Raw genomic sequence first — 25,396 nt, forward strand, 5'->3', positions numbered from 1 at the left:
GCATGCTTGGTTTCATTGGTCAGAACATTGAATACAGGAGTTGGGACGCATAGAATCATAGAATCATAGAAGTTTACAGCATGGAAACAGGCCCTTTGGCCCAACCAGTCCATGCCGCCCAGTTTTTACCATTAAGCTAGTCCCAGTTGCCCGCACTTGGCCCATAACCCTCTATACCCATCTTACCCCTGTAACTATCTAAATGCTTTTTGAAAGACATAATTGTACCCGCCTCTACTACTACCTCTGGCAGCCCATTCCAGACACTCACTACCCTCTGAGTGAAGAAATTGCCCCTCTGGGCCCTTCTGAATCTCTCCCCTCTCACCTTGAACCTATGCCCTCTAGTTTTAGACTCCCCTCCCTTTGGGAAAAGATGTTGACTATCTACCTTATCTATGCCCCTCATTATTTTATAGACCTCTATAAGATCACCCCTAAGCCTCCTACGCTCCAGGGAAAAAAGTCCCAGTCTATCCAGCCTCTCCTTATAACTCAAACCATCAAGTCCCGGCAACATCCTAGTAAATCTTTTCTGCACTCTTTCTAGTTTAATAATATCCTTTCTATAATAGGGTGACCAGAACTGCACACAGTATTCCAAGTGTGGCCGTACCAATGTCTTGTACAACTTCAACAAGACGTCCCAACTCCTGTATTCAATGTTCTGACCAATGAAACCAAGCATGCCGAATGCCTTATTCACCACCCTGTCCAACTGCGACTCCACCTTCAAGGAGCTATGAACCTGTACTCCGAGATCTCTTTGTTCTATAACTCTCCCCAACGCCATACCATTAACTGAGTAGGTCCTGGACTGATTCGATCTGCCAAAATGCATCAGAGAGGGTTTGAGACAGACAGAGAGGGTTTGAGACAGAAAGGGAGGATTTGAGATAGAAGCGATTTGAGACAGTGAGAGTTTGAGACACAGAGGGTTTGAGAAAGAGAGCGTTTGAAACAGAGAGGGTTTGAGACAGAGAGGGTTTGAGCCAGAGTGGGTTTGAGTCAGAGAGAGCGGGATTGAGGCACTCAGAGAGGGTTTGAGAGAGAGACAGAGAGGGTTTGTGACAGAGAGGGTTTAAGATCGAGAGGGTTTGAGACAGAGAGAGTTTGAGACCGAGAGGGTTTGAGACCGATAGAGGGGATTTGAGACAGACAGATAGGGATGAGAGAGACAGAGTTCGTTTCACACAGACAGAGAGGGTTTGAGACGGCAAGGGAGGATTTGAGATAGAAAGGATTTGAGACAGAGAGAGTTTGAGACATAGAGGGTTTGAGAAAGAGAGGGTTTGAGACAGAGAGTGTGTGAGATAGAGAGGGATTGAGCCAGAGTGCTTTTGAGACAGAGTGAGCGGGAGTGAGGCACTCCGAGAGGGTTTGAGAGAGAGACAGAGAGTGTTTGTGACAGAGAGGGTTTAAGATAGAGTGGGTTTGAGACCGAGGATGTTTGAGACCGATAGAGGGGATTTGACAGATAGGGATGAGAGGGACAGAGAGGGTTTCGACCAAACAGAGGGGGTTTGTGACAGCGAGCGTTTGAGACAGAGAGGGTTTGAGACAGAGATGGGTTGAGACAGACAGAGCGTGATTGAGTCGGACAGAGAGGGTTTGAGAGACAGAGAGTGTTTGTGACAGAGAGATTTTGTGACACAGAGGGTTTGAGACAGGGAGGTTTTGAGACAGCGAGCGTTACAGACAGAGCGTGTTCGAGACAGCGAGGGGTTGAGACAGACAGAGAGGGTTTGAGAGAGACAGAGAGGGTTTAAGACAGACAGAGAGGGTTTGAGAAAGAGAGGATTTGAGACAGAGAGGGTTTGAGTCAGAGAGGGTTTGATACAGAGAGGGTTTGAGAGAGAGAGGTTTTGAGACAGACCGAGAGGGTTTGAGAGAGGGATTGAGACAAACAGAGAGGGTTTGTGACAGACAGAGTTTGAGACAGATAGCGTTTGAGACAGAGAGGGTTTGAGACAGGCAGAGGGGGGTTGAGACAGACAGAGAGGGTTTGAGAGAGACAGAGAGGGTTTGGCACAGACAGAGCGGTTTGTGACAGAGAGCGTTTGTGTCAGAGAGGATTTGAGACAGAAAGGGAGGATTTGAGATAGAAACGGTTTAAGACAGAGAGGGTTTGAGACACAGAGGGTTTGAGCCAGAGTGTGTTTGAGACAGAGAGAGGGGGATTGAGGCAGACAGAGAGGGTTTCAGAGAGAGACAGAGAGGGTTTTTGACTGAGAGTTTTTAAGATAGAGAGTGTTTGAGACAGAGAGGGTTTGAGACCGAGGCGGTCTGAGACCGATAGAGGGGATTTGAGACAGCGAGATCGGGATGAGAGAGACAGAGAGGGTTTCACACAGACAGAGGGGGTTTGTGACCTAGAGCGTTTGAGACAGAGATTGTTTAAGACAGACAGAGAGTGATTGAGACGGATAGAGAGGGTTTGATAGACAGGGAGGGTATGAGACAGTGAGGGTTTAAGACAGAGAGATTTTGTGACACAGAGGGTTTGAACAGAGAGGGTTTGAGACAGAGATGGTTTGAGACAGAGCGTGTTCGAGACAGAGAGGGGTTGAGACAGACAGGGAGGGTTTGAGAAAGAGAGGATTTGAGACAGAGGGTTTGAGTCAGAGAGGGTTTGAGACAGAGGGGGTTTGAGATAGAGAGTGTTTCAGACAGAGAGAGAGGGATTGGGGCAGACATAGAGGGTTTGAAACATAAAGAGAGAGTTGAGACACAGTGGGTTTGTGAGAAAGAGAGTTTCAGACAAAGAGAGAGGGTTAGAGACAGAGAGGGATTGAGACAGACAGAGAGGGTTTGAGAGGGGGAATGAGACAAACAGAGAGGGTTTGAGACACAGAGAGAGGGTGTGAGACAGAGATGGTTTGAGACAGAGAGGGGTTGAGATAGACAGAGAGTGCTTGAGATAGAGTGAGAGCGTTTGAGAGAGTCAGAGAGGGTTTGAGACAGAGAGGGTTTGAGACAGAAAGGGTTTGAGACAGACAGAGAGGGTTTGAGACATATAGGGTTTGAGACAGAGACGATTTGAGTCAGAGAGTGTTCGAGACAGAGAGCGTTTGAGACAGAGAGGGTTTCAGACACAGAGAGGGGATTTGGGGCACACATAGAGAGTTTGAAACAGACAGAGACACTTGGGCCACAGTGGCTTTGTGTGAAAGCGGGTTTGAGACAGAGAGAGAGTGTTTGAGAGAGAGAGGGAGTGAGGCAGTCAGAGATGGTTTGAGAGAGGGATTGAGACAAACAGAGAGGGTTTGAGACACAGAGAGAGCGGTTGAGACAGAGATGGTTTGAGACAGAGAGGGTTTGAGACAGACAGAGAGGATTTGACACAGACGGGGTTTGAGACAGATAGAGAGGGTTTGAGACAGAGAGAGAGGGATTGAGACAAACAGAGAGGGTTAGTGACAGATAGAGTTTTAGACCGATAGCGTTTGAGACAGAGAGGGTTTGAGACAGACAGAGGGGGGTTGAGATAGACAGAGATGGTTTGAGAGAGACAGAGAGTGTTTGACACAGACAGAGCGGTTTGTGACAGAGAGCGTTTGTGTCAGAGAGGATTTGAGACAGACAGAGATGGTTTGATACAGAAAGGGAGGATTTGAGATCGAAACGGTTTGAGACAGAGAGGGTTTGAGACATGGAGGGTTTGAGAAAGAGAGGGTTTGAGACAAGAGGGTTTGAGACACAGAGGGTTTGAGCCAGAATGGGTTTGAGACACAGAGAGAGGGATTGAGGCAGACGGAGAGGGTTTCAGAGAGAGACAGAGAGGGTTTGTGACAGAGAGTTTTTAAGATAGAGAATGTTTGAGACAGAGAGGGTTTGAGAGACAGAGGGCGTTTGACAGAGAGAGAGTTTGAGACAAAGAGGGGTTGAGACAGAGAGGGTGTGAGACAGATAGCGTTTGAGACAGAGAGGGTTTGAGACAGACAGAGGGTTTTGAGACAGGCAGAGCTGGTTTGAGACAGACAGAGCGGTTTGTGACAGAGAGCGTTTGAGTCAGAGAGTGTTTGAGACAGACAGAGTGGGGTTGAGACAGAAAGGGTGGATTTGAGATAGAAAGGATTTGAGACAGAGAGGGTTGGAGACATAGAGGGTTTGAGAAAGAGAGGGTTTGAGACAGATAAGGTTTGAGACAGAGAGGATTTGAGCCAGAATGGGTTTGAGACAGGGAGAGGGGGATTGAGGCAGACAGAGAGGGTTTGAGAGAGAGACAGAGAGGGTTTGAGACAGAGAGGGTTTAAGGTAGAGAGGGTTTGAGACAGATAGGGTCTGAGACCGAGATGGTTTGAGACCGACAGAGGGGATTATGGACAGACAGATAGGGATGAGAGACAGAGAGATTTTCACACAGACAGAGGGGTTCGTGACAGAGAGCGTTTGAGACAGAGAGGGTTTGAGACAGAGATGGGTTGAGGCAGGCAGAGAGTGATTGAGGCGGACAGAGAGGGTTTGAGAGACAGAGAGTGTTTGAGACAGAGAGATTTTGTGACTAAGAGTGTTTGAGACAGAGCGCGTTCGAGAGTGAGATGGTTTGAGACAGACTGAGAGGGTTTGAGAGAGACAGAGAGAGTTTGAGACAGAGAGAGAGGGTTTGATATAGAGAGGATTTGAGACAGAGAGGGTTTGAGTCAGAGAGGGTTTGAGACAGAGAGTTTTGAGACAGAGAGGGTTTCAGACACAGAGAGAGGGTTTGCGGCAGACATAGAGGGTTTGAAACAGACAGAGAGACTTGAGACGCAGTGGGTTTGAGACGAAGAGGGTTTGAGACAGAGAGAGAGGACTTGAGACAGAGAGGGATTGAGACAGACAGACACGGTTTGAGAGAGGATTTGAGACTGATAGTGTTTGAGACAGATAGCGTTTGAGAACGAGATGGTTTGGGCCAGACAGAAGGGGCTTGAGACAGACAGAGAGGGTTTGAGAGAGACAGAGAGGTTTTGACACAGAGAGAGCGGTTTGTGGCAGAGAGCGTTTGAGTCAGAGCGTGTTTGAGACAGACAGAGAATCTTTGAGAAAGAAAGGAAGGATTTGAGATAGAAAGGATTTGAGAAAGAGAGGGTTTGAGACAGAGAGGGTTTGAGAGGCAGAGGGTTTGAGCCAGAGTGGTTTTGAGACAGTGAGAGATGGATTGGGGCAGACAGAGAGAGTTTGAGAGAGCGACAGAGAGGGTTTCACACAGACAGAGGGGGTTTGTGACAGAGAGCGTTTGAGACAGAGAGGGTTTGAGACAAACTCTGGTGCGGCCGCATTTCGCATAATGCATGCAGTTCTGGTCGCCGCATTATGGGAAGGATGTGGAAGCATTGGAACGGGTGCAGAGGAGATTTACCAGGATGTTGCCTGGTCTGGAGGGAAGATATTATGAGGGAAGGCTGAGGGACTTGAGGTTATTTTCTTTAGAAAGAAGAAGGTTAAGAGGTGACTTAATTGAGGCGTACAAGTTGATCAGAGGATTAGATAGGGTGGACAGTGAGCGTCTTTTTCCTCAGATGGTGATGTCGAGCACGAAGGGACATAGCTTTAATTTGACGGGTGATAGATATAGGGCAGATGTCAGAGGTAGGTTATTTACACAGAGAGTAGTAAGGGCATGGAATGCCCTGCCTGTAACAGTAGTGGACTCGCCAACATTAAGGGCATTTAAATGGTCATTGGATAAACATATGGATGATAAAGGAATAGTGTAGATGGGCTTTAGAGTGGTTTCAAAGGTCGGCGCAACATCGAGGGCCGAAGGGCCTGTACTGTGCTGTAATGTTCTATGTTCCATAGAGAAAGGATTGACCTGGAACTCGCTCCCGGAGGAGGTGGTGGAAGCAGGGACGATAGTGACATTTAAGGGGCATCTTGACAAAGACATGAGTAGGATGGGGATAGAGGGATACGGACCCAGGAAGTGTAGAATATTGTAGTTTAGTCGGGCAGCATGGTCGGCACGGGCTTGGAGGGCCGAAGGGCCTGTTCCTGTGCTGTACTTTTCATTGTTCTTTGTTCTTTGTTCACTCAAAGACAAAGGAGGGAAATTATGCGTGGAGTCAGAGGAAACGGGTGAGATTCTTAATGAGTACTTTGCATCGGTATTCACCAAGGAGAGGGACATGACGGAAATTCAGGCTAGGGATGGATGTTTCAATTCTCTAGGTGAATTCGGCATAAGGAAGGGGGAAGTCTTGGGTATTCTAAACGGCATTAAGGTGGACAAGTCCCAAGCTCCGGATGGGATCTATCCTAGGTTACTGAGGGAAGCGAGGGACGAAATAGCCGGGGCCTTAACAGAAGTCTTTGCAGCATCCATGAGCACGGGTGAGGTCCCGGAGGACTGGAGAATTTCTAATGTTGTCCTTTTGTTTAGGAAGGGTAGCAGGGATAATCCAGGGAATTATTGACCTGTGAGCTTGACGTCAGTGGTAAGTAAACTGTTGGAGAAGCTACTGAGGGATAGGATCTATTCACATTTGGAAGAAAATAGACTTATCAGTGATAGGCAGCATGATTTTGTGCAAGGAAGATCATGTCTTACAACCCTAATAGAATTATTTGAGGAAGTGACAACGTTAATTAATGAGGGTAGGGCTGTAGATGTCATATACATGGGCTTCAGGAAGGCGTTTGTTAAGGGTAACCATGAGAGCGGCTGCGAATGTCGCGCTCATAAATGTGGTCCTAATTAGTGATTACCATGATTTGTGGATGCGTGGTGAGTCACACCTGTTCAAATTCTGAGGGGTTCCGTACTTCGACCCAGCGACAGTTGAGGCATCTCCGACATATGTTCAAGCCAGCATCGTGAGTGACTTGAAGTTTAACTTGCAGGTGTTTGTGTTCCCACGTGTCCGCTGCGGTTGTCCACCTTGTTGGTAATACTCGTGGGTCTGGGTTTGGGTGGTGCTTTCTAAAGAATGTGACATCTGCAGTGAATCTTGTAGATGGTTCACACTACCACTCCTGTACTTCAGTTGTGGGGAGGCGGGCGGAGTGGTGAACGCTTTAATTTGTGGATGGGTTGTCAATCAACTTTGCAGCACATACTCAAGGATTGTGAAGAATGAGTGCAACAGTCTCTTGGTAAGCTAGATTTTGAGAGTGCGAAACTATTGGATAGAGAAAGTGTGATATTCTGGCACCCATCCTGTATATGTGCTGAACAGAATGAGAACTGTGGAACATCTAAGAGTCAATCATGTAACTTTGTGTCTGGAGTCACATGTAGTTCAATGTGGCACTCATTGCAGCCAGGGAGGCGATTGAGCTTTTCTTGTATGAGCTAACAGATCAATACAGCCTCGTCCAGGTCCACCCCCTCCCCAACACATACACCGACCCCGAAATCCACTTTTCCCCAATTCTTTGCACACCAAATACATTGCGTCACCAGTGCGACCAACCCTTCCCAAATCACTCCCTCTCTCTTTACACACTCACCGCTTCACGACCTACTGTTCCTACAGCATACTGTTCCAATGATCTTTTCACAACTCCAAGCTGACTTGGATTGATGGAGCGAACAGCCTCCTCAGCAGTGCGAACCTATTCAAACTGTTAAATGGCTCTTTATTTGCACTCAAGTGGCTGACATTGGAGGAAGGCTGAATCACTGCTGTGGTCAGGAGTGGGACAAAATGTGGGAGCTGCACCACATTTTTAAAAAAGCACATTCACTGTGTGTGGGCATCGCGAGCTCAGACGGGATTATTACCCATCAGGAATTCTCGTTGTCAAGATGGTGGAGAGACGCCTTGCAGACTGAGTGATCTATGTACATCCGCAATATTGTTAGGGCGGGAATTCCGGAACTTTCACCAGCAACACATTCCCAAGTAAGACTGGTCTTGAAGAGTATATTCCAGACAGGGGTGTTTTCGTGTGTCTGCTGCCCTTATCCTTCTACATGGCAGCGGCCGTGGCTTTGGAAGATACTGTGTAATTAGCCTTCACGAGTTACTGAGATGCATCTTGCAGGCGGTACACACTGCTGCCACAGTTCATCCAGTGAGGAGGGAGTGAAGGTTAGCGAAAGGATTTCGAATCAAGGGGATGTTTCGTACTAGATGGTGTAGGTGTTCTTGAATGTTTATGGAAACACTCTCATCCAGGCAAGTGGAAGATTTCCATCACCCGCCTTGCAAATTGTAGAGAGGTGTTGGGGAGTTAGGAGTTGAGTTCCTCCCCACAGAATTCTGAAATGCTGAACTGTTCTTTCAGTCATCTTATTTGTATGACTTGTCCAGATCAGTTTCTGTTAAATGTCAACTGCAAGGAGATTGATAATAAGAACATAAAAACTAGGAGCAGGAGTAGGCCATCTGGCCCCTCGAGCCTGCTCCACCATTCAATGAGATCATGGCTGATCTTTTGTGGACTCAGCTCCACTTTCCGGCCCGAACACCATAACCCTTAATCCCTTTAGTCTTCAAAAAACTATCTATCTTTATCTTAAAAACATTTAATGAAGGAGCCTCTGCTGCTTGATTGGGCAAGGATTTCATTAGATTCACAACCCTTTGGGTGAAGAAGCTCCTCCTAAACTCAGTCCTAAATCTACTTCCCCTTATTTTGAGCCTATGCCCCCTAGTTCTGCTTTCACCGCCAGTGGAAACAATCTGCCCGCATCTATCCTATCTATTCCCTTCATAATCATTTTTGTTTCTATAAGATCCCCCCCTCATCCTTCTAAATTCCAACGAGTACAGCCCCACTGTACTCAACGTCTCCTCGTAATCCAACCCCTTTAGCTCTGAGATTAACCTAGTGAATCTCCTCTGCACACCCTCCAGTGCCAGTACGTCCTTTCTCAAGTAAGGAGACCAAAACGAAACACAATACTCCAGGTGTGGCCTCACTAACACCTTATACAATTGCAGCATAATCTCCCTAGTCTTAAACTCCATCCCTCTAGCAATGAGGGACAGAATTCCATTTGCCTTCTTAATCACCTGTTGCACCTGTAAAACAACTTTTTGCAACTCATGCACTAGCACACCCAGGTCTCTCTGCACAGCAGCATGTTTTAATATTTTATCATTTAAATAATAATCCCTTTTGCTGTTATTCCTACCAAAAAGGATAACCTTACATTTGTCAACATTGCATTGCATCTGCCAGACCCTAGCCCATTCACTTAGCCTATCCAAGTCCCTCTGCAGACTTCCAGTATCCGCTGCACTTTTTCCTTTACCACTTATCTTAGTGTCGTCTGCAAACATGGACACATTGCCCTTGGTCCCCAACTCCAAATCATCTATGTAAATTGTTAACAGTTGTGGGCCCAACACTGATCCCTGAGGGACACCACTAGCTACTGATTGCCAACCAGAGAAACACCCATTAATCCCCACTCTTTGCTTTCTATTAATTAACCAATCCTCTATCCATGCTACTACTTTTGCCTTAATGCCATGCATCGTTATCTTATGCAGCAACCTTTTGTGTGGCACATTGCCAAAGGCTTTCTGGAAATCCAGATATACCACATCCATTGGCTCCCCGTTATCTACCGCACTGTTGATGTCCTCAAACAATTCCACTAAATTAGTTAAGCACGAACTGCACTTTATGAACCCATGCTGCGTCTGTCCAATGGGACAATTTCCATCCAGATGCCTCGCTATTTCCTCCTTGATGATAGATTCCAGCATCTTCCCTACTACCGAAGTTAAGCTCACTGCCCTATAATTAGCCGCTTTCTGCCTACTTCCTTTTTTAAACAGTGGTATCACGTTTGATAATTTCCAATCCGCCGGGACCACCCCAGAGTCTAGGGAATTTTGGTAAATTTTCAGTAGTGCATTTGCAATTTCCCTAGCCATCTCTTTTAGCACTCTGGGATGCATTCCATCAGGTCCAGGAGACTTGTCTACCTTTAGCCCCATTAGCATGCCCATCACTACCTCCTTGGTGGTAACAATCTGCTCAAGATCCTCACCTGTCATAGCCTCATTTCCACCAGTCACTGGCATGTTATTTGTGTCTTCCACTGTGAAAACCGACCCAAAAAACCTGTTCAGTTCCTCAGCCATTTCCTCATCTCCCATTATTAAATCTCCCTTCTCATCACCTAAAAGACCAATATTTACCTTAGCCACTCTTTTTTGTTTTATGTATTTGTCGAAACTTTTACCATCTGTTTTTGTATTCTGAGCAAGTTTACTCTCATAGTTTATCTTACTCTTCTAAATAGCTTTTTAGTAGCTTTCTGTTACCCCCTAAAGATTTCCCAGTCCTCTAGTCTCCCACTGATCTTTGCTACTTTGTATGTTTTTTTCCTTCAATTTGATACTCTCCCTTATTTCCTTAGATATCCACGGTCGATTTTCGCTCTTTTTACCGTCCTTCCTTTTTGTTGGTATAAACCTTTGCTGAGGACTGTGAAAAATCACTTGGGAGGTTCTCCACTGGTCCTCAACTGTTTCACCATAAAGTCTTTGCTCCCAGTCCACCTTAGCTGGTTCTTCTCTCATCCCATTGTAATCTCCTTTGTTTAAGCACAAAACACTAGTGCTTAATTTTACCTTCTCACCCTCCATTTGTATTTTACCTTCTCACCCTCCAAAATCTGTATTTTAAATTCCACCATATTGTGCTCGCTCCTTCCGAGAGGATCCCTAACTATGAGATCCTGAATCAATCCTGTCTCATTATGCAGGACCAGATTTAGGAACGCTTGTTCCCTCATAGGTTCCATTACATACTGTTCTAGGAAACTATCGCGGATACATTCTACAAACTCCTCCTCAAGGATGCCTTCACCGACCTGGTTAAACCAATCGACATGTAGATTAAAATCCACCATGATAACTGCTGTACCATTTCTACATGCATCAGTTAGTTCTTTGTTTATTGCCTGCCCCACCGTAATGTTACTATTTGGTGGCCTATAGATTACTCCTATCAGTGACTTTTCCGCCTTACTATTCCTGATTTCCACCCAAATGGATTCAAACTTATCCTCCACAGCACCGATGTCATCCCTTACTGTTGCCCGGATGTCATCCTTAAATAACAGAGCTACACCACCTCCCTTACCATCCACTCTGTCCTTCCGAATCGTTTGATACCCTCGGATATTTAACCCCCAGTCGTGACCATCCTTTAACCATGTTTCAGTAATGGCCGCTAAATCATAGTCATTCACGATGATTTGCGCCCTCAACTCATTTACCTTATTCCGAATACTCAGAGCATTCAGGTAAAGTACACTTATGTTGGCTTTTTTACCTCTGTTCTGAATCTTAACACCTCGATCAGTAACCTCTCCTAAGTTATATTTCCTCTTAACCGTTCTCCTAATTTTCCTTGTCGTTGAATGGGAGATTCACCACTGTTAATGTCACTGAATGTCGAAGGGCAATGGTTAGATTATCTCTGTTCTACATTATCGTTACATAGGACATGAGGGGCGCCATTTTTTCTTGCCACTTGTCCAATTGTTGTCCAGGTCTGCCCGGATTTGGCTACTGACTGTTTCAGTATGAGAGGAGTCGGGAACAGTGTTGTTATTGTGCAATCGTTATGGAACATCCCCAGTTCGCACTGTCGCCTGGCTACTCCAACCGATACTCTCATGGGCACGTGAACCTGCTGCTGGTGCGGTGGTGAAGGTGATGCTAAGTTGTTTTTTGTGGTTTTATAAACATGTGTCACAGGCCCAGTGTGTGCTGTCCGCACATTGAGCACACACTCCTGCGTGCTGGACGGCACTAACATTGTGCGAGTGGGAAACAGTCAGAGCAGATCTGACAGCTCCAAAGAGGCAAAAGGCGTTGTGGGCCATCAGCTGGAAAATTCTGCAGCAGGACAAACTGTGAGCTTATCAGCACAATGGTTATAATAGAACCATTGCCAATCAGCTAAGTGGCCAATCATACTTCAATGAGGAGTGCAAGAGATGGTGTCAGCAGCGATAACCAGCATGCCTAAACAATGAAGTGTCGGCACGGCGACGGTGTAATGGATTAGCACCTAAAGCCCAACGGCAGAGCATAGACAGCACTCTGTGAGCTCCACATCCAACGGATCAGATCAATGTGTTGAAGATCGGCAACGGAAAGTGGTTTTGTCCATTCAAAGGCTAAGAGGGACAGTCGGCTTCCTATTTCGCCAGCCTGAATGACGGTGTGCCGGACGTGTCAGTATGAAATTCCATGCTGACCAATGTGTCACATCTCCAGCTACAGTCACCGAATGGATGATCCAACTCGGCCTCCCACGTTTGAGAATGAAGTGCAGCAGTTGCAAGGATTGAAATAGTTCGTACCCAACAGTAATGAACCAGATCACCATTTAACGGAATTCCAAGGCTAACATGACCTGGAGTGCGTCAAGCTCCAGGGTCTTCAAGAACAAATGCAGGAACGCTTCGTCCTGAGCCTGAAACTATGTCAGACTGGATGGCGCCAAGTGATTGGGCAGTTGCGCTTCAGGGATAACTATTTATCAAAAAAGTTACTGGTTACAATAAGAAATGTTTAACCATCTGGGCTGATGGATAAGCGGCTGAGAGTGACACGGGCAGAGAGCTTGTGAGCAGCATAGAAGAGAAGGAAAGGGAACCAGTTAGTCTCAATCTCCAGTGTGGCGAAAGGAGCAATGATGACTTCAGAAAAAGATACGTTTTCTGTTGGGAAGAATTTAGTATCTGAAATGAAGTGTCTGAGAAGCAATATTTTGGATGACAAAAATCGCAGCTCCCTTTCTGAATTTAATAACAAACAGAAATACAAAATCTGTGTTATTCCGGATCTTACGGAGACATATTCCCCTTTGACCAACCTTAAGGGGTCCATAGCTCCATAGTCCTATACTTTCTGTTCTTTAGTTCTCCCAATATTATCATCTCATCTGCATTGAGGTTCTTCCTGGAGACTCTACCTTTGGTTGCAGCTTGACAAATCCGGCATCCTCGTTTAGCCCTCATAAACTCGCTCAATAGAATGTTACTGAGCTCCCAGCCGGACTTGTGGATTGGCGATTCACCCCCTTCAATTGCAGACCGCAATGAATCAGCTTTCTATACATGGATACATAGATACATAGAAGATAGGAGCAGGAGGACGCCCTTTGGCCCTTCGAGCCTGCCCCGCCTTTCAGCATGATCATGGCTGACATTCAACTCAATTGCCTAATCTTTCTTTCTCCCCATAGCCTTTGATCCCAATCGCCTCAAGTCTAGCCGCCCCTTGAATATATTCAATGATTTTTTTTTTCATAGGTCATAGAATCTACAGTGCAGAAGGAGGCCATTCGGCCCATCGAGTCTGCACCGGCTCTTGGAAAGAGCACCATACCCAAGTTCAGCACTTCCACCCTATCCCCATAACCCAGTAACCCCACCCAACACTAAGGGCAATTTTGGACGCTAAGGGCAATTTATCATGACCAATCCACCTAACCCGCACATCTTTGGACTGTGGGCGGAAACCGGAGCACCCGGAGGAAACCCACGCACACACGGGGAGGATGTGCAGACTCCGCACAGACAGTGACCCAAGCCGGAATCGAACCTGGGACCCTGGAGCTGTGAAGCAATTGTGCTATCCACAATGCTACCGTGCTGCCCTTGTAAAGGTTTAGCATCAACGACTTGCTGTGGTAATGAATTCCACAGGCTCACCACTTTTTAGGTGAAGAAAAATCTCTTCATCTCTGAACGAAATGGTTTACCCTGAATCCTCTGACTAGACACACCCATCATTGGTAACATTTTCCCTGCAGCTACCCTGTCTAGTCATGTTACAATTTGATTAATCTCTATGATATCCTCCTCATTCTTCTGAACTCCAACGAGAACAATCCCAAATAGTCAATCTCTCCTCATCTGACTGTCCCGCCATTTACAGTATATTGATACCTTAATTTGATACTGAAAAATGCATCATCTCGCATTTGTCCTGATTAAATCCCATTTGCAATTTCTATGGCCATGTCGCCAATCTAACTTTTTCCTGTTGAATCCTCTGACGATCCTCGGCATGATCAGGAATTTCACCATTCTCCGTGTCATCCTCAAAATTACTATTCAGACAACCCACATTTTCCTCCACATCATTTATCTATACTATAAACAACAGAGGTGCCAACATGGATCCCTGCGGATCGCCATTGGGTACAGGTCTCCATTCTGAAAAACAATTTCCCACCGCTGCTCTCTGTCTTCAAAAACCAACGCAGTTCTGTATCCATCGAGCCAGTCCACCCCGAATCCAATGTGATTTTTGTATTTGTTCCAGTCTAATGTGGGACCTTGTCAATCGCCTTACTAATGTCCATATAAACTACATCCACGGGCCTTCCCTCATCAATATTGATGGAAAGGGATAAGTATACACCGCAGGGCAAGAGTTATAGCTGGGGGAAGGGCAATTATGATGCCATTAGACGTGACTTGGGGGGGGGGGGGATAAGGTGGAGAAGTAGGCTGCAAGTGTTGGGCACACTGGATAAGTGGAGCTTGTTCAAGGATCAGCTACTGCATGATCTTGATAAGTATGTACCGGTCAGGCAGGGAGGAAGGCGCCGAGTGAGGGAACTGTGGTTTACCAAAGAAGTGGAATCTCTTGTTAAGAGGAAGAAGGAGGCCTATGTGAAGATGAGGTGTGATGTTTCAGTTGGGGCGATGGATAGTTACAAGGTAGCGAGGAAGGATGTAAAGAGAGAGCTAAGACGAGCAAGTAGGGGACATGAGAAGTATTTGGCAGGAAGGATCAAGGAAAACCAAAAAGCTTTCTATAGGTATGTCAGGAATAAGCGAATGACTAGGGAGAGAGTAGGACCAGTCAAGGACAGGGATGGGAAGTTGTGTGTGGAGTCTGAAGAGATAGGCGAGATACTAAATGAATATTTTTCGTCAGTGTTCACTCAGGAAAAAGATAATGTTGTGGAGGAGAATGCTGAGCCCCAGGCTAATAGATTAGATGGCATTGAGGTACGTAGGGAAGAGGTGTTGGCAATTCTGGACAGGCTGAAAATAGATAGGTCCCCGGGACCTGATGGGATTTATCCTAGGATTCTCTGGGAGGCCAGGGAAGAGATTGCTGGACCTTTGGCTTTGATTTTTATGTCATCATTGGCTACAGGAATAGTGCTAGAGGACTGGAGGACAGCAAATGTGGTCCCTTTGTTCAAAAAGGGGAGCAGAGACAACCCCGGCAACTATAGACCGGTGAGCCTCACGTCTGTAGTGGGTAAAGTCTTGGAGGGGATTATAAGAGACAAGATTTATAATCATCTAGATAGGAATAATATGATCAGGGATAGTCAGCAGGGCTTTGTGAAGGGTAGGTCATGCCTCACAAACCTTATCGAGTTCTTTGAGAAGGTGACTGAACAGGTAGACGAGGGTAGAGCAGTTGATGTGGTGTATATGGATTTCAGCAAAGCGTTTGATAAGGTTCCCCACGGTAGGCTATTGCAGAAAATACGGAGGCTGGGGATTGAGGGTGATTTAGAGATGTGGATCAGAAATTGGCTAGCTGAAAGAAGACAGAGGGTGGTGGTTGATGGGAAATGTTCAGAATGGAGCTCAGTTACAAGTGGAGTACCACAAGGATCTGTTCTGGGGCCGTTGCTGTTTGTCATTTTCATCAATGACCTAGAGGAAGGCGCAGAAGGGTGGGTGAGTAAATTTGCAGACGATACTAAAGTCGGTGGTGTTGTCGATAGTGTGGAAGGATGTAGCAGGTTACAGAGGGATAGAGATAAGCTGCAGAGCTGGCCTGAGAGGTGGCAAATGGAGTTTAATGTAGAGAAGTGTGAGGTGATTCACTTTGGAAGGAATAACAGGAATGCGGAATATTTGGCTAATGGTAAAGTTCTTGAAAGTGTGGATGAGCAGAGGGATCTAGGTGTCCATGTACATAGATCCCTGAAAGTTGCCACCCAGGTTGATAGGGTTGTGAACAAGGCCTATGGAGTGTTGGCCTTTATTGTTAGAGGGATTGAGTTCTGGAGTCAGGAGGTCATGTTGCAGCTGTCCATAACTCTGGTACGGCCGCATTTGGAGTATTGCGTACAGTTCTGGTCACCGCATTATAGGAAGCACGTGGAGGCTTTGGAGCGGGTGCAGAGGAGATTTACCAGAATGTTGCCTGGTATGGAGGGAAAATCTTATGAGGAAAGGCTGATGGACTTGAGGTTGTTTTCGTTGGAGCGAAGAAGGTTAAGAGGAGACTTAATAGAGGCATACAAAATGATCAGGCGGTTGGATAGGTTGGACAGTGAGAGCCTTCTCCCGCGGATGGAAATGGCTGGCACGAGGCTTTAAACTGAGTGGTAATAGATATAGGACAGAGGTCAGAGGTAGGTTTTTTACGCAAAGAGTAGTGAGGCCGTGGAATGCCCTACCTGCTACAGTAGTGAACTCGCCAACATTGAGGGCATTTAAAAGTTTATTGGATAAACATATGGATGATAATGGCATCGTGTAGGTTAGATGGCTTTTGTTTCGGTGCAACATCGTGGGCCGAAGGGCCTGTACTGCGCTGTATTGTTCTATGTTCTATTTAATATTCTTTGTTACCTCTTGAAAAAACTCAATCAGGTTGTTGAGATATGACGTTCCCCGTTCAAGAAACTATGGTGCCTGTCAGAAACAAGTCAATTTTTATCCAAATGTGCATATATCCTGTCCCTCAGTATTTTTTCAAAAAGCTTCTCCACCACTGATGTCAGGCTCACCGGCCCATAATTTTCTGGATTATACCTGCTTCGTTTCTTAAACAAGGGAACGAAATTGGCTATTGTCCTGTAGTCTGGAACCTCGACTGTGTTCAAAGATGCTTTGAAGATATCTGTTCAGGCTGCAGCTATTTCTCACTTTGCCTCCCGAGTTATCTGGGATATATATAATCCGACCCCGGGGACGTGTCTACCTCAATGCAATTTATGATATGATGTGGAGATGCCGGCGTTGGACTGGGGTGAGCACAGTACGAAGTCTTACAACACCAGGTTAAAGTCCAACAGGTTTGTTTCGATGTCACTAGCTTTCGGAGCGCTGCTCCTTCCTCAGGTGAATGAAGAGGTCTGTTCCGGAAACACATAGATAGACAAATTCAAAGATGCCAAACAATGCTAGGAATGCGACCATTAGCAGGTGATTAAATCCTTACAGATCCAGAGATGGGGTAACCCCAGGTTAAAGAGGTGTGAATTGTATCAAGCCAGGACAGTTGGTAGGATTTCGCAGGCCAGATGGTGGGGGATGAATGTAATGCGACATGAATCCCAGGTCCCGGTTGAGGCCGCACTCATGTGTGCGGAACTTGGCTATAAGTTTCTGCTCGGCGATTCTGCGTTGTCGCGGGTCCTGAAGGCCGCCTTGGAGAACGCTTAGCCGGAGATCAGAGGCTGAATGCCCTTGACTGCTGAAGTGTTCCCAGACTGGAAGGGAACATTCCTGCCTGGTGATTGTTGCGCGATGTCCGTTCATTCGTTGTCGCATCGACATGGATACCACTATTACACGTGAGAACACCACCCACCAGGTACGCGGTACATACTCGTGCGACTCGGCCAACGTTGTCTACCTCATACGCTGCAGGAAACGATGTCCCAAAGCGTGGTACATTGGCGAGACCATGCAGTCGCTGCGACAACAAATGAACGGACATCGCGCAACAATCACCAGGCAGGAATGTTCCCTTCCAGTCGGGGAACACTTCAGCAGTCAAGGGCATTCAGCCTCTGATCTCCGGCTAAGCGTTCTCCAAGGCGGCCTTCAGGACCCGCGACAACGCAGAATCGCCGAGCAGAAACTTATAGCCAAGTTCCGCACACATGAGTGCGGCCTCAACCGGGACCTGGGATTCATGTCGCATTACATTCATCCCCCACCATCTGGCCTGCGAAATCCTACCAACTGTCCTGGCTTGATACAATTCACACCTCTTTAACCTGGGGTTACCCCATCTCTGGATCTGTAAGGATTTAATCACCTGCTAATGGTCGCATTCCTAGCATTGTTTGGCATCTTTGAATTTGTCTATATATGTGTTTCTGGAACAGACCTCTTCATTCACCTGAGGAAGGAGCAGCGCTCCGAAAGCTAGTGACATCGAAACAAACCTGTTGGACTTTAACCTGGTGTTGTAAGACTTCGTACAATTTATGATACTCAACACTTTACCTTTGTTATATTGACGTACTCGGGAGAGTTCACGCACTGTCTCTGTCCTCAGGGTTCGTAGTGTACTCTCCCTGGCGAATACCAATAGAAAGTACTCATTAAGAATTTCAAACACTTCCTGTGGTTCTACGCATAACTTCACTCCATTGTCCTTGAGTGGGCTGACTCTTTCTCTTGCTACCCAATTGCTCCTAATATGTGGATAAAAGACTCGGAATCCTCCTTCAGCATGTCTTCCAAAGAGATTTCAGGCCCATTTTAGCCCTCCAAGTTCCTTCCTGCTTTCACATCACTCCTCAAGGATGGAGGATTGATAAACTGTGACCCTCAAGAAACATGACAGAGAGCTTCACCTTTTCTCCCAATATTAGCACCGAGACATTGTCGCGAGTGAGATATTAGCGAGCCAATAGACAGAAATTTATAGAATTGTCAAAATAACCAACGGAAGAAGATACATTTCCCGTTTTATACAATAAGTTGTGAACTGTAACATGCTTCCGGAGTTGTTATTGGAAGGAGATTTCAACAATCACCTTGAAAAGATTAATTCAATTATCAATCGAGAATGAGAGGGATATTGCATGGCGAGGGACAAAGAGCAGATGGGAAGCGAGAATAATAAGATTAGATGTTGGAAGAAAACGATGGGTGGACTGTTTTCTGTTCTCCTTGTATTGTTGTTATTTGGAATGCATCGAACTATTCTTGTAAACCTTTATCAGTCAGCCAGTATTCAGATTTATCCATCGGCCAATTAATACGAAACACATACTTGATTCCAGTTAATGTTGAACACGGGTACAGAAATGTTCTACTAACATGTCCGAGGTGGAGGCTACCCGCGCGGCATTTGTGTGATTATTAACTACAGAATGCTCTGTGTGTTCACATAAAAAGCTCCTGTTCTCCAGCGATCTCACAGTGACCGTGGGGCAAACAGCGAAGAATCATGAAAGCTCTGTTTCTGCTCCTTGGTTTCCTCGTCCTGGTACAGACCATAGTTGCAGATGAAGGAATGGTTCCATCACTTACAAAAGAAGGTTAGTACATTTAAGGTAGACGGTAAGTAGCCCCTCAAATGTGCATGAGGATTTGATTCAGTGGGTCGGCACTGTTCTGCCATTCAATTGGACCACAGCTGATGAGACTCTGTAATGTCTGTTATTAATTAAATATTCCTTTAATTTCCAAGGTCGCATTTTGGGATGTGATGAAGCTGGAGCAAAATGCAGAGTTTTCAGTTGCAATAAAGGCGAAGTTTTGTTGAAGGAAAAATGTTTGGGGCTTCTCAAGTGTTGCAAGGCTGAATGAGTCGCCAAAGAGAACCAGTCCCATTGTGACCTCCATCTGAGACACCGGCTGAACTAACTGTAATCCCTTTAATTCATTCTCTGCTACATTGTGTAATTCCAATAATCCCCCACCCACTGCTTTCTGAATCATGTGAATACAACTGGCTGCATTGATCAATGGTGATTATTGACGTCTGATTTCTATCTCGGAATACCGCGTCAGCGAATCAATTGAGAGGGAGGAGAGGCCAAAGAGTGACAGAGCCACGTTGACTTTGATTGGCTTTAAAATAATGATCATATTTGAATGTTAACATCAAACCGATGAGATAGGAGTGTTACCACATTCACTGAGTATACCATGCTGTTTTTCTCTGTCACTCTTCATTTGTCTCTCTCATCTTTCCCCTGTTTCTCTCAATGTCTCTGCACCTCTGTTTGTCCGTTTCCCTATAGCTGAACTTAGGTGATTTTTATCTCCCCATATTTCTCCCCCTTTCTTCGTGTACCACTCTCCCCATTTATCTTCTTATCTCTTTTTATCTCTATTTCTATTTGTCTGTCTTACTCTACTTCTCTATATCTCTTTACCACTATTTCACTATATGTTTCTCTGTCTGTCTCTCTTTCTCGCATTTCTCTATCTCTTTATTCCTGTCTCCCTTTCTCTCGGCCTCTCTCTTTCAACATTTCCATCTCTCCCTTGACCCCGCTCTGGATTTGTCGCATACCTGCGTCTCTCTCTCTTCTCCCTCTGTCGCTCTCTCTGTCTCTCGCTCTGTCTCTCTCTCTGTCTCTCTCTCTGTCTCTCTGTCTCTGTCTGTCTTTGTCTCTGTCTCCCGCTCTGCCTCGCTCGCTGCCTCACTCACTGTCAATCGTTCTGTCTCCCTCTCTCTCTCCCCCCCCCCCCCTCTCTCTCTCTCCCACCCATCTCCAGTCCCTAGCCTCCGTTCCTGACTCTGATGACCTCTTACTCTCACACTGTCATTAAAACTCCAGCGCCTTTTTCTAAAACTTCCGTCTTCTTTCTCCAAAACTCGCTCCACTCTCTCCCCCCTCCCTAACAGATCATCCCGTCTCCCGAAAACCCCCTTCTCTCCAACACACTCTCTCCATCGACCGGTCACTCCTTCCCATCGTTTAAGTATTCCTTCTCTCAATTCAACACTCTCTCCCAACTCCCAATGACTACATTCGCATCCCATAAAGCTCCCTTCACTGTCTATAGCGTTATCTGGTAAATCTCATATGCTAAATCAAACAAAGTAGAAATCAAGGAGAGAATGCAGTGCAACATTAAAAAAACATTGCTGAATTCGGTTACCGAAATACAAGGACGCAGAACTTACAGATCATTGTCATCTTGATCCAAATCATTCAGCTGTAATCTCTAACGGAAGGACATGACATCAGAGCGTTTCAATGAAGTGAAGAACGTCATTTTTTGAACATGGACGTGGGAGAATGGACCAGGGAGGAAAAATTAATGGAGTGAGTGAATGAGTTAGCGAGTTCGTAAAACTGATTGTTGGGTGCCTGATATGGTGAGCCAGAGATAAATAGGATCTCTGTAGCCACTGGCTCAGTTCAAATCAAATCCTCTCCGAGCGGTTGATCTGAAATCGAGGAGGAGGGATTTTAAAACGTTTCCCAAGGAGTGAGAATCCTCAATCCCTTCCGAGGCTGAGAGAATATTAAACACATTGTGCAGACCGAGAGGAGAGGACACAGGGTGATGGAGAGGCCGGGGGATAGCTGCTATTTTAATTAATGTTGTGGAGGTGATGTTTCCAGGCGTGTCAGAGAGAATGATGGAAATAAAGGGGGAGAGTTTGCTTCTTGTACGATCTTCCTGAGTCGGCAATTCTGTGCAATATAACTGTAAGTTCTCGCACAAAGATAAATATAAATGTATTCTTGACTGTAAATCACTCTTAAAATTCTTGAAATTAAAGGTCTCAGACTAGAATCCTCTCCAGTGGGAATTTCGGGGAGTGGTGGCTGCGTGGGTGATGTGTATGTGTGTGAATTATGTCTGTGTATGTGTGCGCGCGTTTGTGCATGTATGTGTGTGTATGTATATGTGTGTGCATGTGTGTGTATGTATATGTGTGTGCATGTGTGTGTATGTTTGTGTGTTTGTGTGTGTGTATATGTGTGTGTGTTTGTGTCTGTGAATATGTGTGTGTGAATGTGTGTGTGTGCATGTGTGTGTGTGTGTGTACGTGTGTGTGCATGAGCGTTGTAACATAATGGAAAGAAGGTCATTTGGAACATGGATATGATGATAACCCAAATGAACATGAGAAAATGCGAAGTCAGAAAAATAGATATCGATCCAATAAACGCAAATGCAATAAAATGGTTACACGTGATAAAGATTAAAAGGCTGAAATACAGCGCAATAATGAGCAGGAGGTTGCACTGCCAGTGTTCAGACAAGCCTCCTTGCCGATGTTCAGACAAGCCAACGTCATGTTAACACCACAGCAACAAAATGTATTACTCTTTTAGTATAAAGTCTGACATACAGCCCTTATGTTACAACCACATCAACAAGAGGCGTTTAGACGCGTTTAGCTTAAAGTGACAGAAATAACTGAAAAGCAATTATATGATGCATTAAAAATAAAGCAAAATTAAACATCAAGCCTTAATGATATTAAGGAATGGACAAAATGTACACACGGATAAGCAGAAGGAATCAACTTAGGAAATATCACATAATTATATAATCAGAAGGGCAATTAAAAAGTGTAAAATCTCTGAATCGCTCGTTGCCTGTTTGAGCTCGCTGCAGTTAATTCAGTACATATGAACAGCCGGACTCAGAAGTCGAACAGAGAACTACGACGACTGAGAACACTAAGAAGAAGAACAATTGTCAAGGGAGCCACGAAGGTGTGATCAACTCGACGGGACTCCAGAAGCAAGATTGTTTTACTTGTTGAAAAAAAGTAATTTTATCGTTTTAAACAAATGAAGTAAACTAAAAATTTACTCCAACCTGAAATAGTAGTTATTACAAAACATCGAAAAGTCTACTCTACTATTAGCTCAGCAATGCAGCACCCTGGATCGAAGCTACTGAGTGGTAAGTAAATAAAATCTTAAAATAATACCAGGAATAACTTGAAATATAAATTTGACCCTGAAAAGCTCCTATTTAAGTCTGCATTAAGGAGTCGAGGAATAAATCCTTGCACCATATAGAATATTTTTGGCCCTTACATTTAGGGAAAGATTCCAAAGAGATTTTGGTGATAAAAATATCTAACAATACTTGTTGATCATCAACAACCTGTCCGTTCCCCCCATGCCGGCACAATATCTAATCCTGAAATAAGCGTTGAGCCAAAAAACTCACCTTTACTTTCTCAACTTGCGCGGATCACATGGCGGGGGTATTCACAAACATCTTCAACCTCTCTTTACAACCATCTGAGGCCCCTATCTGCTTCAAGAAGACGACCATCATCCACGTATCCAACAAAAGCCAAGCAGCGTGCCTTAATGACTATCGTCCAGTGGCCCAGACGTCCAGCATCATGTACTGTTTCGAAAGGTTAATTATGACACGAAACAACTCCAGCATCCCGGATTGCCTTGATCCAATACAGTTCACCTCCCACTGCAATAGGTCAACACCTCCATGGCCTTGCACTCTACGCTGGAACACCTAGATAACAAAGACGCCTACGTCAGACTCCTATTTATTGCCTACAGCTCAGCCTTCAACACCATTATTACTACGAAACTCAACTCCAAACTCCGTGGCCTTGGCCTCGGCTACTCTCTCTGCGACTGGTTCCTGAACTTTCTAACTCACAGGCCACAATCAGTAAGGATAGGCAACAAAACCTCATCCACGATCATCCTCATCATCGGTGCCCTACAAGGCTGTGTCCTCAGCCCCCTACTATGCTCCTTATACACCTATGACTGTGTGGTCAAATTCCCCTCCAACTCGATTTTCAGACTGGCTGATGACACCACAGGAGTGGGTCGGATTTCAAACAATGACAAGACCGAGTACATGAATAAGATAGAGAATCCAGTGAACTGGTGCGACGTCAATAATCTCTCCGTCAATTTCAACAAAACGAACGAGATTGACATCGACTACAGTAAGCGTAGAGGAGGACAAGCCCTGTCTACATGAACGGGAGCGAAGTAGAAATGGTCGAGAGCTTCAAGTTTTTAGGTTTCCAGATCATCAACAACCTGTCCGTTCCCCCCATGCCGACACGATAGTTAAGAAAGCCCACCAATGACTAAGGAAATTTGGCATGTCATTCTCTTAAGCTACTTTGATCTTAAAGCAGTTGGGAGGGGCGGTGGGGGGGGGGGATTCAACCCAGGCCAATTTAAAAAGATCAACTTTAATTCACTCCCAGTGAGTTCTCCCAGTGAGCCAGAGAAGACACAGCCAGAGTGAGACACAGTAAAGAGTGAGTTTGGGAATTTGAGGCGAGGTGGGAATTCGGAGCTGGGTTGGGAGGAGTTGCTTTTTATCCCTGGTAAATGACTGGTAAGTAGTTTTTCTTTTAATTTGTACATTTATTTAAGTATTTATTTCGCCTTTCGTTTTTTGTGAATTGTAGTTGTATCAGTTAAACTCCGGTTTAAGACATGGCAGGAGATCCCAGACCCATAACATGCTCCTAGTGTGCGATGTGGTAGCTCAGGGTCACATGCACTGTCCCTGGCTCCTTCACGTGCAAGACGTGTGTCCACTTGTAGCTCCTGCTAGACCGTGTGATGCCTCTGGAGCTGCGGATGGACTCAATTTGGATCATACGCGATGCAGAGGATGGCGTGGATTGCACGTTTAGCGAGTTGGTCACACCACAGGTGGAAGTTACTGAGGCAGATAGTAAATGGGTGACTAAAAGACAGAGAAAGAGTAGGAAGGCAGTACAGGTGTCCCCTGCGATCATCTCCCTGCAAAACGTTGGATACTGTTGAGGGATATGGCTCGCCAATGGAAAGCAGCTGCAGCCCCGTTCATGGCACCATGGCTGGGTCTGCTGCTCAGCTGGGCAGGAAGAAGAATGGCAGGGCTATAGTGAGAGGGGACTCAATCGTAAGGGGAATAGACAGGCGGTTCTGCGGACGCAATCGGGACTCCAGGATCCAGGATGGTATTTTTCCATCCAATGGTCAAGGATGTCTCGGAGCGGTTGCAGGACATCCTGGGGGTGGGGGTGGGGGGGGGGGGCGTTGAACAGCCAGCTGTCGTGGTGCATCGACACCAAAGACATACGTAAAAAACAGGATGAGGTCCTACAAGCTGAATTCAGGGAGTTATCAGTTAAACTAAACAGTTGGACCTCAAAGGTAGTAATGTCACGATTGCTACCAATGACACGAGCAAGTCAGAATAGGAATGTCAGGAAAGATGGGATGAATGCGTTGCTCGAGAGGTGGTGCAAGGGGGAGGGATTCAAATTCCTGGGCCATTGGAACCGGTTCTGGGGGAGGTGGGACCTGTACAAACCGGACGGCCTGCACCTGGGCAGGACTGGAACCGATACCCTAGGGAGGGTGTTTGCTAGATCTGTTGGAGGGGATTTAAACTAATGTGGCAGGGTGATGGGATCCGATGTAGGAAGGCGGAGAGAAGTGAAATGGGGGAGGAAAAAAAAGCTGTACGGGGGAAAGTGTAAAGCAGAGAAGCCATAGAACATAGAACATAGAAACATTCAGCACAGAAAATACCCTTCGGCCCACGATGTTGTGCCAAATCTTTATCCTAGATTAATCATAGAATATCATAGAATTTACAGTGCAGAAGTAGGCCATTCGGCACATCGAGTCTGCACCGGCTCTTGGAAAGAACACCCTACCCAAGGTCAACACCTCCACCCTATCCCCATAACCCAGTAACCCCACCCAACACTAAGGACAATTTTGGACACTAAGATGGCCAATCCACCTAACGTGCACATCTTTGGACTGTGGG

General features: G+C 45.8%; 1 long non-coding RNA gene across 1 annotated transcript in view; it reads left to right on the forward strand.

Annotated features, from left to right (window-relative positions):
- LOC140397047 (uncharacterized) overlaps window positions 1-19,609 on the forward strand; it is a 69,279-nt gene extending 49,670 nt beyond the window's left edge. Inside the window, exons 2-3 of the long non-coding RNA XR_011936678.1 lie at window positions 19,037-19,179; window positions 19,332-19,609. This is a non-coding gene — a long non-coding RNA (uncharacterized lncRNA). The remainder of the gene's footprint in view (window positions 1-19,036; window positions 19,180-19,331) is intronic.
- Window positions 19,610-25,396: the final 5,787 nt, after the last annotated feature.

Source organism: Scyliorhinus torazame, chromosome 20, assembly GCF_047496885.1.
Source record: "Scyliorhinus torazame isolate Kashiwa2021f chromosome 20, sScyTor2.1, whole genome shotgun sequence".
Classification (NCBI taxonomy): Eukaryota; Metazoa; Chordata; class Chondrichthyes; order Carcharhiniformes; family Scyliorhinidae; genus Scyliorhinus; species Scyliorhinus torazame.